At 43.8% G+C, this 13306-nt stretch overlaps 6 non-coding genes across 6 annotated transcripts; all 6 read right to left on the bottom strand.

Moving 5' to 3' along the window:
• Positions 1 to 759: 759 nt before the first annotated feature.
• On the bottom strand, positions 760 to 832 carry TRNAK-UUU (transfer RNA lysine (anticodon UUU)). The gene has a single exon. It is a non-coding gene; the product is annotated as a tRNA-Lys (tRNA).
• A 1586-nt stretch (positions 833 to 2418) lies between these two features.
• On the bottom strand, positions 2419 to 2491 carry TRNAK-UUU (transfer RNA lysine (anticodon UUU)). The gene has a single exon. It is a non-coding gene; the product is annotated as a tRNA-Lys (tRNA).
• Positions 2492 to 3259: 768 nt separating this feature from the next.
• Positions 3260 to 3332, bottom strand: TRNAK-UUU (transfer RNA lysine (anticodon UUU)). The gene has a single exon. It is a non-coding gene; the product is annotated as a tRNA-Lys (tRNA).
• A 768-nt stretch (positions 3333 to 4100) lies between these two features.
• Positions 4101 to 4173, bottom strand: TRNAK-UUU (transfer RNA lysine (anticodon UUU)). The gene has a single exon. It is a non-coding gene; the product is annotated as a tRNA-Lys (tRNA).
• Positions 4174 to 10988: 6815 nt separating this feature from the next.
• On the bottom strand, positions 10989 to 11061 carry TRNAK-UUU (transfer RNA lysine (anticodon UUU)). The gene has a single exon. It is a non-coding gene; the product is annotated as a tRNA-Lys (tRNA).
• A 769-nt stretch (positions 11062 to 11830) lies between these two features.
• Positions 11831 to 11903, bottom strand: TRNAK-UUU (transfer RNA lysine (anticodon UUU)). Its single transcript has one exon. It is a non-coding gene; the product is annotated as a tRNA-Lys (tRNA).
• Between the last annotated feature and the right edge of the window lie 1403 nt (positions 11904 to 13306).

The raw sequence follows: 13306 nt of genomic DNA on the forward strand, positions 1-13306 counted from the left end.
ACTGCCCATTTGAAACTTGATTTTCACTCTACAGCACCTCCATACATGGCTACCTCACTGGTCAATAAAGGAAATGAATTACTAGTGCATTACACACATTTTGACACTGGAGACATAACTTTTTTCAGTCATTCCGTATCCAGATATAGAGATTTGCAGCATCTAGGACTTTAATGTTCACCCACTTACGGATTTGAATGTTTTGCCACATTCATGAGTGCAAACTTGCTCCCCAGTAAAGACGAACATGTGCTCCTCAATGCACACACTGGGCAATGCAGTCCACTCTAAATCGACGATTAATGACATGCTCGTTTTGTGCAATGGAGTTTCAGTCAATTGGAAAACATTTTGAAAAGTTATATTGCAACAGAAGCCCAGCCTTAAAAAAGTGGATTTCACTTCTAAATGATTACATGAGGAAGGAAAGGAGACCAGATGCAAAAAAGGTGCTGCGGCTTAGTTGGTTAAAGCGCCTGTCTAGTAAACAGGAGATCCTGAGTTTGAATCTCAGCAGCGCCTGTCTGCTTTTTTTTCGACCAATCTGTCTCCCCAATATTAAAACTTTGTACAAAGATTGCTATTTCATGCTATTTAGAAGCACAGTCAGGCTTGAAATGTTGGCAAAGCATCCAAGAACTCTGGACTCCACTACCTTAGAGTCATATTGCCCAAGGTTGCGATGCCATCAGAAATAGCACATATTAGAATGAGCAATTCATATTTCCTGCTTAATTTTTTGTAAAAGAAGCAAAGGTACGCCTGAACAGGGACTTGAACCCTGGACCCTCAGATTAAAAGTCTGATGCTCTACCGACTGAGCTATCCAGGCACAGGGATCACTGCCCATTTGAAACTTGATTTTCACTCTACAGCACCTCCATACATGGCTACCTCACTGGGCAATAGAGGAAATGAATTACTAGTGCATTACACACATTTTGACACTGGAGACATAACTTTTTTCAGTCATTCCGTATCCAGATATAGAGATTTGCAGCATCTAGGACTTTAATGTTCACCCACTTACGGATTTGAATGTTTTGCCACATTCATGAGTGCAAACTTGCTCCCATGCACACACTGGGCAATGCAGTCCACTCCAAATCGACGATTAATGACATGCTCGTTTTGTGCAATGGAGTTTCAGTCAATTGGAAAACATTTTGAAAAGTTATATTGCAACAGAAGCCCAGCCTTAAAAAAGTGGATTTCACTTCTAAATGATTACATGAGGAAGGAAAGGAGACCAGATGCAAAAAAGGTGCTGTGGCTTAATTGGTTAAAGCGCCTGTCTAGTAAACAGGAGATCCTGAGTTCGAATCTCAGCAGCGCCTGTCTGCTTTTTTTTCGACCAATCTGTCTCCCCAATATTAAAACTTTGTACAAAGATTGCTATTTCATGCTATTTAGAAGCACAGTCAGGCTTGAAATGTTGGCAAAGCATCCAAGAACTCTGGACTCCACTACCTTAGAGTCATATTGCCCAAGGTTGCGATGCCATCAGAAATAGCACATATTAGAATGAGCAATTCATATTTCCTGCTTAATTTTTTGTAAAAGAAGCAAAGGTACACCTGAACAGGGACTTGAACCCTGGACCCTCAGATTAAAAGTCTGATGCTCTACCAACTGAGCTATCCAGGCACAGGGATCACTGCCCATTTGAAACTTGATTTTCACTCTACAGCACCTCCATACATGGCTACCTCACTGGTCAATAAAGGAAATGAATTACTAGTGCATTACACACATTTTGACACTGGAGACATAACTTTTTTCAGTCATTCCGTATCCAGATATAGAGATTTGCAGCATCTAGGACTTTAATGTTCACCCACTTACGGATTTGAATGTTTTGCCACATTCATGAGTGCAAACTTGCTCCCCATTAAAGACGAACATGTGCTCCTCAATGCACACACTGGGCAATGCAGTCCACTCTAAATCGACGATTAATGACATGCTCGTTTTGTGCAATGGAGTTTCAGTCAATTGGAAAACATTTTGAAAAGTTATATTGCAACAGAAGCCCAGCCTTAAAAAAAAGTGGATTTCACTTCTAAATGATTACATGAGGAAGGAAAGGAGACCAGATGCAAAAAAGGTGCTGTGGCTTAGTTGGTTAAAGCGCCTGTCTAGTAAAAAGGAGATCCTGAGTTCGAATCTCAGCAGCGCCTCTCTGCTTTTTTTTTCGACCAATCTGTCTCCCCAATATTAAAACTTTGTACAAAGATTGCTATTTCATGCTATTTAGAAGCACAGTCAGGCTTGAAATGTTGGCAAAGCACACAAGAACTCTGGTCTCCACTACCTTAGAGTCATATTGCCCAAGGTTGCGATGCCATCAGAAATAGCAAATATTAGAATGAGCAATTCATATTTCCTGCTTAATTTATTGTAAAAGAAGCAAAGGTACGCCTGAACAGGGACTTGAACCCTGGACCCTCAGATTAAAAGTCTGATGCTCTACCGACTGAGCTATCCAGGCACAGGGATCACTGCCATTTGAAACTTGATTTTCACTCTACAGCACCTCCATACATGGCTACCTCACTGGTCAATAAAGGAAATGAATTACTAGTGCATTACACACATTTTGACACTGGAGACATAACTTTTTTCAGTCATTCCGTATCCAGATATAGAGATTTGCAGCATGTAGGACTTTAATGGTCATCCAGCCCACGCATTTGAATGTTTTGCCGCATTCATGAGTGCAAACTTGCTCACCAGTAAAGACGTACATGTGCTCCTCAATGCACACACTGGGCAATGCAGTCCACTCTAAATCGACGATTAATGACATGCTCGTTTTGTGCAATGGAGTTTCAGTCAATTGGAAAACATTTTGAAAAGTTATATTGCAACAGAAGCCCAGCCTTAAAAAAGTGGATTTCACTTCTAAATGATTACATGAGGACGGAAAGGAGACCAGATGCAAAAAAGGTGCTGTGGCTTAGTTGGTTAAAGCGCCTGTCTAGTAAACAGGAGATCCTGAGTTCGAATCTCAGCAGCGCCTGTCTGCTTTTTTTTCGACCAATCTGTCTCCCCAATATTAAAACTTTGTACAAAGATTGCTATTTCATGCTATTTAGAAGCACAGTCAGGCTTGAAATGTTGGCAAAGCATCCAAGAACTCTGGACTCCAATACCTTAGAGTCATATTGCCCAAGGTTGCGATGCCATCAGAAATAGCACATATTAGAATGAGCAATTCATATTTCCTGCTTAATTTTTTGTAAAAGAAGCAATGGTACGCCTGAACAGGGACTTGAACCCTGGACCCTCAGATTAAAAGTCTGATGCTCTACCGACTGAGCTATCCAGGCACAGGGATTACTGCCCATTTGAAACTTGATTTTCACTCTACAGCACCTCCATACATGGCTACCTCACTGAGCAATAAAGGAAATGAATTACTAGTGCATTACACACATTTTGACACTGGAGACATAACTTTTTTCAGTCATTCCGTATCCAGATATAGAGATTTGCAGCATCTAGGACTTTAATGTTCACCCACTTACGGATTTGAATGTTTTGCCACATTCATGAGTGCAAACTTGCTCCCCAGTAAAGACGAACATGTGCTCCTCAATGCACACACTGGGCAATGCAGTCCACTCTAAATCGACGATTAATGACATGCTCGTTTTGTGCAATGGAGTTTCAGTCAATTGGAAAACATTTTGAAAAGTTATATTGCAACAGAAGCCCAGCCTTAAAAAAGTGGATTTCACTTCTAAATGATTACATGAGGAAGGAAAGGAGACCAGATGCAAAAAAGGTGCTGTGGCTTAGTTGGTTAAAGCGCCTGTCTAGTAAACAGGAGATCCTGAGTTCGAATCTCAGCAGCGCCTGTCTGCTTTTTTTTCGACCAATCTGTCTCCCCAATATTAAAACTTTGTACAAAGATTGCTATTTCATGCTATTTAGAAGCACAGTCAGGCTTGAAATGTTGGCAAAGCATCCAAGAACTCTGGACTCCACTACCTTAGAGTCATATTGCCCAAGGCTGCGATGCCATCAGAAATAGCACATATTAGAATGAGCAATTCATATTTCCTGCTTAATTTTTTGTAAAAGAAGCAATGGTACGCCTGAACAGGGACTTGAACCCTGGACCCTCAGATTAAAAGTCTGATGCTCTACCGACTGAGCTATCCAGGCACAGGGATCACTGCCCATTTGAAACTTGATTTTCACTCTACAGCACCTCCATACATGGCTACCTCACTGGTCAATAAAGGAAATGAATTACTAGTGCATTACACACATTTTGACACTGGAGACATAACTTTTTTCAGTCATTCCGTATCCAGATATAGAGATTTGCAGCATCTAGGACTTTAATGTTCACCCACTTACGGATTTGAATGTTTTGCCACATTCATGAGTGCAAACTTGCTCCCCAGTAAAGACGAACATGTGCTCCTCAATGCACACACTGGGCAATGCAGTCCACTCTAAATCGACGATTAATGACATGCTCCTTTTGTGCAATGGAGTTTCAGTCAATTGGAAAATATTTTGAAAAGTTATATTGCAACAGAAGCCCAGCCTTAAAAAAGTGGATTTCACTTCTAAATGATTACATGAGGAAGGAAAGGAGACCAGATGCAAAAAAGGTGCTGTGGCTTAGTTGGTTAAAGCGCCTGTCTAGTAAACAGGAGATCCTGAGCTCGAATCTCAGCAGCGCCTGTCTGCTTTTTTTTCGACCAATCTGTCTCCCCAATATTAAAACTTTGTACAAAGATTGCTATTTCATGCTATTTAGAAGCACAGTCAGGCTTGAAATGTTGGCAAAGCATCCAAGAACTCTGGACTCCACTACCTTAGAGTCATATTCCCCAAGGTTGCGATGCCATCAGAAATAGCACATATTAGAATGAGCAATTCATATTTCCTGCTTAATTTTTTGTAAAAGAAGCAAAGGTACACCTGAACAGTGACTTGAACCCTGGACCCTCAGATTAAAAGTCTGATGCTCTACCGACTGAGCTATCCAGGCACAGGGATCACTGCCCATTTGAAACTTGATTTTCACTCTACAGCACCTCCATACATGGCTACCTCACTGGTCAATAAAGGAAATTAATTACTAGTGCATTACACACATTTTGACACTGGAGACATAACTTTTTTCAGTCATTCCGTATCCAGATATAGAGATTTGCAGCATCTAGGACTTTAATGTTCACCCACTTACGGATTTGAATGTTTTGCCACATTCATGAGTGCAAACTTGCTCCCCAGTAAAGACGAACATGTGCTCCTCAATGCACACACTGGGCAATGCAGTCCACTCTAAATCGACGATTAATGACATGCTCGTTTTGTGCAATGGAGTTTCAGTCAATTGGAAAACATTTTGAAAAGTTATATTGCAACAGAAGCCCAGCCTTAAAAAAGTGGATTTCACTTCTAAATGATTACATGAGGAAGGAAAGGAGACCAGATGCAAAAAAGGTGCTGTGGCTTAGTTTGTTTGTTTGTTTGTTTGTTTGTTTGTTTATTTATATTGCGCACCAGACCCTTAGGTTACCGGGCGCAGCAACAAGTATATGCGAAGCTTACAATGTTACAATGTTATATAAATGAATTTACAATATTACGCCATATTACACAAATTACTAGAATGTACAGATAAAGAGTTGCCGTATTTACATGAATGTACAGTTAACAATATACATGATTAGCAGTAATAAACATAAAGGTTGATGTCGCGTCGGGGTGCATTAGGCAGGACTACACTTGTGAGTGTTCGGGTGTTAAGTCATTGTTGGCGATAATGTGTTTGATAAGGTTCCTTCTGAAATGGGGGAAGGGTTGGTCAGCTCTAAGGTTAGGTGGCAGGGCGTTCCACAGGTTAGCAGCTTTCACAGGGAAGCAAACGCCACCAATTTTGGCAAGTCTGAATCTAGGTACTGCCAAACAGTTGGAGTTGGCGAGTCTCATGGGTCTATTGGAAGTTTTTCTTTTTATTTTGTCCATCAAGTAGCTAGGAGCAGCATTATTTAAGGCCTTATGGGTTAATGAGATCATTTTTAGCTGGATTTTATTCTCAGTAGAGAGCCATTTATGTTGCCGCCTAGTCGAGGAGATATGCTCCCTCTTTCTTATTCCTAATGCAGCTCTGAGAGCATTATTTTGTAGAGTTTGAAGTCTTAGGGTAGTGGCTTTATTGGCGCTACTGTATAGGGCATTACAGTAATCAAGTCGGGAAAGAATTAAGGCTCTAGCCAGAATTAGGCAGCTGGTATTGGACAGGAAGGGCTTGCCTGCTCTGATCAATTTACAGGTGTAAGCAGTGGTGGAGGCTAAGGAGTTTACCTGTTTAGTGAAGGACAGGGTAGAGTCGAGATAAAAACCAAGTGTTTTTACTTCCCTCGAGACTTTAATGACATTTCCGTCTATGCTGAAGGCTGAGTAATCTGGGCCCAATTTGTTAATATTGGCTTGTGTGCCCAGAATGATCAACTCTGTCTTATCATCATTCAGGCAAAGACCGTGAGTGGCCATCCATGCCTGAATGATGAGATACACTCTATTCACCAACTCCCCATCCTCACTGTGATCCCCAGAAAGTGGGAAGAGAATCTGTGTATCATCTGCATAGTTAGTGTAGGTGATACCGAGATTGTCCAAATCATCGAACAGAGGTTTGGTGAATATATTGTAAAGGGTCGGAGAGACGCAGGATCCCTGAGGGACACCACAAGTAATGGGTATAGGGTCAGCTGCTGCCGAAGGGGAAAAGACTCTCATAGTTCTCTCACTCAGAAAGGATTCTATCCAACTGATGGCTTGGGTGGAGAAGTGAGCGGCAACGTCCAGGTGTTTGCAGAGGACTTTGTGGTCCACAAGATCAAACGCAGCTGAGAGATCTAGTAGGAGGAGGAGGGCTGTCTTACCCTGATCTCTCAGTTCGTCTATTTGGGCCTTTAAGTCAATCAGGGCTGTTTCCGTTCCGTGTAGTGGGCGGAAGCCAGATTGTCTAGATCCTAGTAGTTTGTGCAGTTCAAGGTAGTTTTGAATCTGTATATAGGCCACTTTGTCCAGGATCTTTAGCAGAAACGGAACTGTGGTGATTGGACGGTAATTGGTGGGGATGAGAGGATCTAAAGTTTGCTTTTTAAGCAACGGGAGCACCCAGGATTGTTTTAGGTTAGCTGGGATGATACCTGTGGAGAAAGATGCATTGACAAGTTTGGAGATAAATGGTGATAGGTCTCTGGCAGCGTCTTTTATTAGCTGTGCTGGGCAGATGTCACCTTTGCAGTTGGATGGTTTGAGGGTGAGGATGATTTTTTCAATCTCGAGTGTGGAGGTTTTGGTGAAGGAGAATTTGGTATGTTGAGGCATGTGGATCGCCTTAGGTGGTGACAGTGTAGGGAGTTTAAGCGAGTCTTTTTTAAGTTGAATTTTGTTTTGGAGGGTAGTAATTTTATTAGTTAGAGCATATTGGATGTCAGAACACCAGGTCTGATCTTTAGTGCAGGTGTCTGGTATGGCAATAGGTGACTCAAGTTCCTTTAGGATGGAGAAGAGTTCCTTCATGCTTGATTTGGAGTTGGCGATACGATCGTTGTATGAGTTTTTCTTAGCCAGACAGACTGCGTTTTTGTATTGACGGGAGATAGATATTAGGTTAGCCTTGTTCTCAGCAGTTGCACATATTTTCCAGTTGGATTCATATTTTCTCTTGGTGAGACGTAAAGCCTTGAGTTCGGGCGTGAACCATTTATTTAGATGGGCTTTGGGTTTACTTGTACGCATTTTAAGTGGGGCAATTTTGTCCAGAGTATCAGTCATAATTTTGTTATACTCGTGAACTAAAGTGCCGGGGTCTAAATTGTCAGGCAAGGCGTTTAAGGTTGGAAGAATAGCGGGTATGACATTATCTATTGTCATATTCTTTTTGTTTCTTGTGGGGCATGAGGGTGCCATGGGGACGACTGTAGAGGATGGTTGGGAGGTTAGGAGGTCAAAGGACACTAATGAGTGGTCAGACCATGATAAAGCTGAGATAGAGGAGATGACTGTAGTACAGTTAGAGTCAGCGACCCAATCTAATATTCTACCTTTCGTATGGGTAGGGTTGTTGACTTTTTGGGAGAACCCTAGAGAGTTAATAGCTTGGGTAATAGTCGCGGCATGCACATCTGTTTTGTCATTGAATCCTAAGTTAAAATCCCCTAATAACAACAATTGAGAGGTGGTTTTAGCATTGAGGGTTAGTAACTTGTGTAGATCCTCTTCGAAGGTCCCAAGTGGGCCTGGAGGTCTATAGATTAGGTGAATAGTTAGGGATTGATTATTATTTATAAGGAGTTTAGCAGTGAGGGCTTCACAGGATTGTAGCGTTAGTGCAGGGGCTAGTCTTAGTGAGAGGCTTGATTTAGAGATAATGGCAATTCCGCCTCCGCGGGTGCCCTCTCGGTCTTGTCTACATATAGTGTAGCCGTCAGGTATGGCTAGCATGAGTGAAGGGCCTGATGCCTGGTGTAGCCAGGTTTCAGTTATAGCAATGAAGTCCAGGTTATTCTCAGTGATTAGATCAGCTATCTCAAGGGCATGTGCAACTAGTGACCTGGCATTGAGAAGTGCTCCTTTATAGGAATGTTCCTTAGTTTCCTCTTTGGTATGTGTAGGATTAGGAGTGTTTTTCGCGCTGGATTTTGTCTTGGGCACAGATATTTGGGTAAGCGTTGAAGCTCGGGTGTGGTTAGAAGCGTGGCCTGTATTGCCAATTTGATGTTTCATTTCAGATTTTGTAGGAAGGAGGAGTCGTCTAGGTGTCTCATGGAGTTTGTTAAGTCTAGCGCGTAGTTTGCTATTTCTATCGTGGGTGGAGCTAGGCTTGGAAGTGTAAACTAGTGGTTCTAACAGAGTTTGGTGTTTAGAGTCAGTGTAGGCATGAGTGTTAGTAATAATATCTGGTGATATATGTGATAGAGGTGCATGTGAGTAAAGTGGGGTTTCTGTGTAGCTGCTTAGCTTGCTAGTAGCAGGAAATGTAGCAATAGCCATGATGCAGTAGAAGCTAAGTAGGCTGGACATTGTGCGTGACTGGTACTTAGTTTGGTGGGTGAGTGGTTTACAATACAATGGTCTCTGGGCGACCATAGGCACTACACAATATCACAGTGGTCTCTGGGCGACCATAAGGCACTACACAATATCACAGTGGTCTCTGGGTGACCATAAGGCACTACACAATATCACAGTGGTCTCTGGGCGACCATAAGGCACTACACAATATCACAGTGGTCACTGGGCGACCATAAGGCACTACACAATATCACAGTGGTCACTGGGCGACCATAAGGCACTACACAATATCACAGTGGTCTCTGGGTGACCATAAGGCACTACACAATATCACAGTGGTCACTGGGCGACCATAAGGCACTACACAATATCACAGTGGTCACTGGGCGACCATAAGGCACTACACAGTATCACAGTGGTCACTGGGCGACCATAAGGCACTACACAGTATCACAGTGGTCTCTAGGTGACCGTGGTGCCGGTGCTATTATCAAGTGACAGCATATTGCAAAGCAGGGCAAGAGTATGGTTGGTTGGCTATAGATTGTGCATTGAAATATTTTTGTTGCGGTTCAAGAGCACAACGGAGCATGTGGGACCTTGGACCTAGCAATGTTGGGAGGTGCTAGATCAGGGCTCTAGCTCGAAGGTCGGGAATGGAATATGGAGGAGGGGGCAGTATGCTTACCCTGTAGGTGGACGGCAAGGGTCCTGGCTCTAGGCTCGACGGTGTAGACAGCCTGAGGACAGGCACAGTGCCTTTGTGGGTGCCCTCGTTGATTGAAAAAAGAGTACGTTTTTCATTGTCCAGGTGGTAGTCTATCGGTTAGAGAATAGAAAAATTGTGCAGGGGGGGTGGCCACGCCGCGCTCCCATGCGCGTAACAGGCGCAGGAACAGGCCTTTGTATGGCCTTAGTGCTGGCCGCCGGCGAATCCGCCTGCCGGCGGAACCAGCTGGAGTAATCGAGGCTCAGCCTCGGTTTCGCGCCGCGCCGCGCCCGGCATGGGCAGGTCAGGCGCTGTATGGGACAGGGTCAGGCAGGCTCTGTCCGTATGCCCGCTGGAGCCTGGATCCTCTGCTGGGCTGGGGGGGCTCCTGCCCTCACCCCTCGGCGAAGGGAGATGGAATGGTGGGATCTGGGGCGCAGGAACAGGCCTTTGTATGGCCTTAGTGCTGGCCGCCGGCGAATCCGCCTGACGGCGGAACCAGCTGGAGTAATCGAGGCTCAGCCTCGGTTTCGCGCCGCGCCGCGCCCGGCATGGGCAGGTCAGGCGCTGTATGGGACAGGGTCAGGCAGGCTCTGTCCGTATGCCCGCTGGAGCCTGGATCCTCTGCTGGGCTGGGGGGGCTCCTGCCCTCACCCCTCGGCGAAGGGAGATGGAATGGTGGGATCTGGGGCGCAGGAACAGGCCTTTGTATGGCCTTAGTGCTGGCCGCCGGCGAATCCGCCTGCCGGCGGAACCAGCTGGAGTAATCGAGGCTCAGCCTCGGTTTCGCGCCGCGCCGCGCCCGGCATGGGCAGGTCAGGCGCTGTATGGGACAGGGTCAGGCAGGCTCTGTCCGTATGCCCGCTGGAGCCTGGATCCTCTGCTGGGCTGGGGGGGCTCCTGCCCTCACCCCTCGGCGAAGGGAGTTGGTTAAAGCGCCTGTCTAGTAAACAGGAGATCCTGAGTTCGAATCTCAGCAGCGCCTGTCTGCTTTTTTTTCGACCAATCTGTCTCCCCAATATTAAAACTTTGTACAAAGATTGCTATTTCATGCTATTTAGAAGCACAGTCAGGCTTGAAATGTTGGCAAAGCATCCAAGAACTCTGGACTCCACTACCTTAGAGTCATATTGCCCAAGGTTGCGATGCCATCAGAAATAGCACATATTAGAATGAGCAATTCATATTTCCTGCTTAATTTTTTGTAAAAGAAGCAAAGGTACGCCTGAACAGGGACTTGAACCCTGGACCCTCAGATTAAAAGTCTGATGCTCTACCGACTGAGCTATCCAGGCACAGGGATTACTACCCATTTGAAACTTGATTTTCACTCTACAGCACCTCCATACATGGCTACCTCACTGGTCAATAAAGGAAATGAATTACTAGTGCATTACACACATTTTGACACTGGAGACATAACTTTTTTCAGTCATTCCGTATCCAGATATAGAGATTTGCAGCATGTAGGACTTTAATGGTCACCCACTTACGGATTTGAATGTTTTGCCACATTCATGAGTGCAAACTTGCTCCCCAGTAAAGACGAACATGTGCTCCTCAATGCACACACTGGGCAATGCAGTCCACTCTAAATCGACGATTAATGACATGCTCGTTTTGTGCAATGGAGTTTCAGTCAATTGGAAAACATTTTGAAAAGTTATATTGCAACAGAAGCCTAGCCTTAAAAAACGTGGATTTCACTTCTAAATGATTACATGAGGAAGGAAAGGAGACCAGATGCAAAAAAGGTGCTGTGGCTTAGTTGGTTAAAGCGCCTGTCTAGTAAACAGGAGATCCTGAGTTCGAATCTCAGCAGCGCCTGTCTGCTTTTTTTTCGACCAATCTGTCTCCCCAATATTAAAACTTTGTACAAAGATTGCTATTTCATGCTATTTAGAAGCACAGTCAGGCTTGAAATGTTGGCAAAGCATCCAAGAACTCTGGACTCCACTACCTTAGAGTCATATTGCCCAAGGTTGCGATGCCATCAGAAATAGCACATATTAGAATGAGCAATTCATATTTCCTGCTTAATTTTTTGTAAAAGAAGCAAAGGTACGCCTGAACAGGGACTTGAACCCTGGACCCTCAGATTAAAAGTCTGATGCTCTACCGACTGAGCTATCCAGGCACAGGGATCACTGCCCATTTGAAACTTGATTTTCACTCTACAGCACCTCCATACATGGCTACCTCACTGGTCAATAAAGGAAATGAATTACTAGTGCATTACACACATTTTGACACTGGAGACATAACTTTTTTCAGTCATTCCGTATCCAGATATAGAGATTTGCAGCATCTAGGACTTTAATGTTCACCCACTTACGGATTTGAATGTTTTGCCACATTCATGAGTGCAAACTTGCTCCCCAGTAAAGACGAACATGTGCTCCTCAATGCACACACTGGGCAATGCAGTCCACTCTAAATCGACGATTAATGACATGCTCGTTTTGTGCAATGGAGTTTCAGTCAATTGGAAAACATTTTGAAAAGTTATATTGCAACAGAAGCCCAGCCTTAAAAAAGTGGATTTCACTTCTAAATGATTACATGAGGAAGGAAAGGAGACCAGATGCAAAAAAGGTGCTGCGGCTTAGTTGGTTAAAGCGCCTGTCTAGTAAACAGGAGATCCTGAGTTTGAATCTCAGCAGCGCCTGTCTGCTTTTTTTTCGACCAATCTGTCTCCCCAATATTAAAACTTTGTACAAAGATTGCTATTTCATGCTATTTAGAAGCACAGTCAGGCTTGAAATGTTGGCAAAGCATCCAAGAACTCTGGACTCCACTACCTTAGAGTCATATTGCCCAAGGTTGCGATGCCATCAGAAATAGCACATATTAGAATGAGCAATTCATATTTCCTGCTTAATTTTTTGTAAAAGAAGCAAAGGTACACCTGAACAGGGACTTGAACCCTGGACCCTCAGATTAAAAGTCTGATGCTCTACCGACTGAGCTATCCAGGCACAGGGATCACTGCCCATTTGAAACTTGATTTTCACTCTACAGCACCTCCATACATGGCTACCTCACTGGGCAATAAAGGAAATGAATTACTAGTGCATTACACACATTTTGACACTGGAGACATAACTTTTTTCAGTCATTCCGTATCCAGATATAGAGATTTGCAGCATCTAGGACTTTAATGTTCACCCACTTACGGATTTGAATGTTTTGCCACATTCATGAGTGCAAACTTGCTCCCATGCACACACTGGGCAATGCAGTCCACTCCAAATCGACGATTAATGACATGCTCGTTTTGTGCAATGGAGTTTCAGTCAATTGGAAAACATTTTGAAAAGTTATATTGCAACAGAAGCCCAGCCTTAAAAAAGTGGATTTCACTTCTAAATGATTACATGAGGAAGGAAAGGAGACCAGATGCAAAAAAGGTGCTGTGGCTTAATTGGTTAAAGCGCCTGTCTAGTAAACAGGAGATCCTGAGTTCGAATCTCAGCAGCGCCTGTCTGCTTTTTTTTCGACCAATCTGTCTCCCCAATATTAAAACTTTGTACAAAGATT

This window comes from Ambystoma mexicanum, unplaced genomic scaffold (assembly GCF_040938575.1).
Source record: "Ambystoma mexicanum isolate Mex_15411 unplaced genomic scaffold, UKY_AmexF1_1 Mex_scaf1, whole genome shotgun sequence".
Lineage (NCBI taxonomy): Eukaryota > Metazoa > Chordata > Amphibia > Caudata > Ambystomatidae > Ambystoma > Ambystoma mexicanum.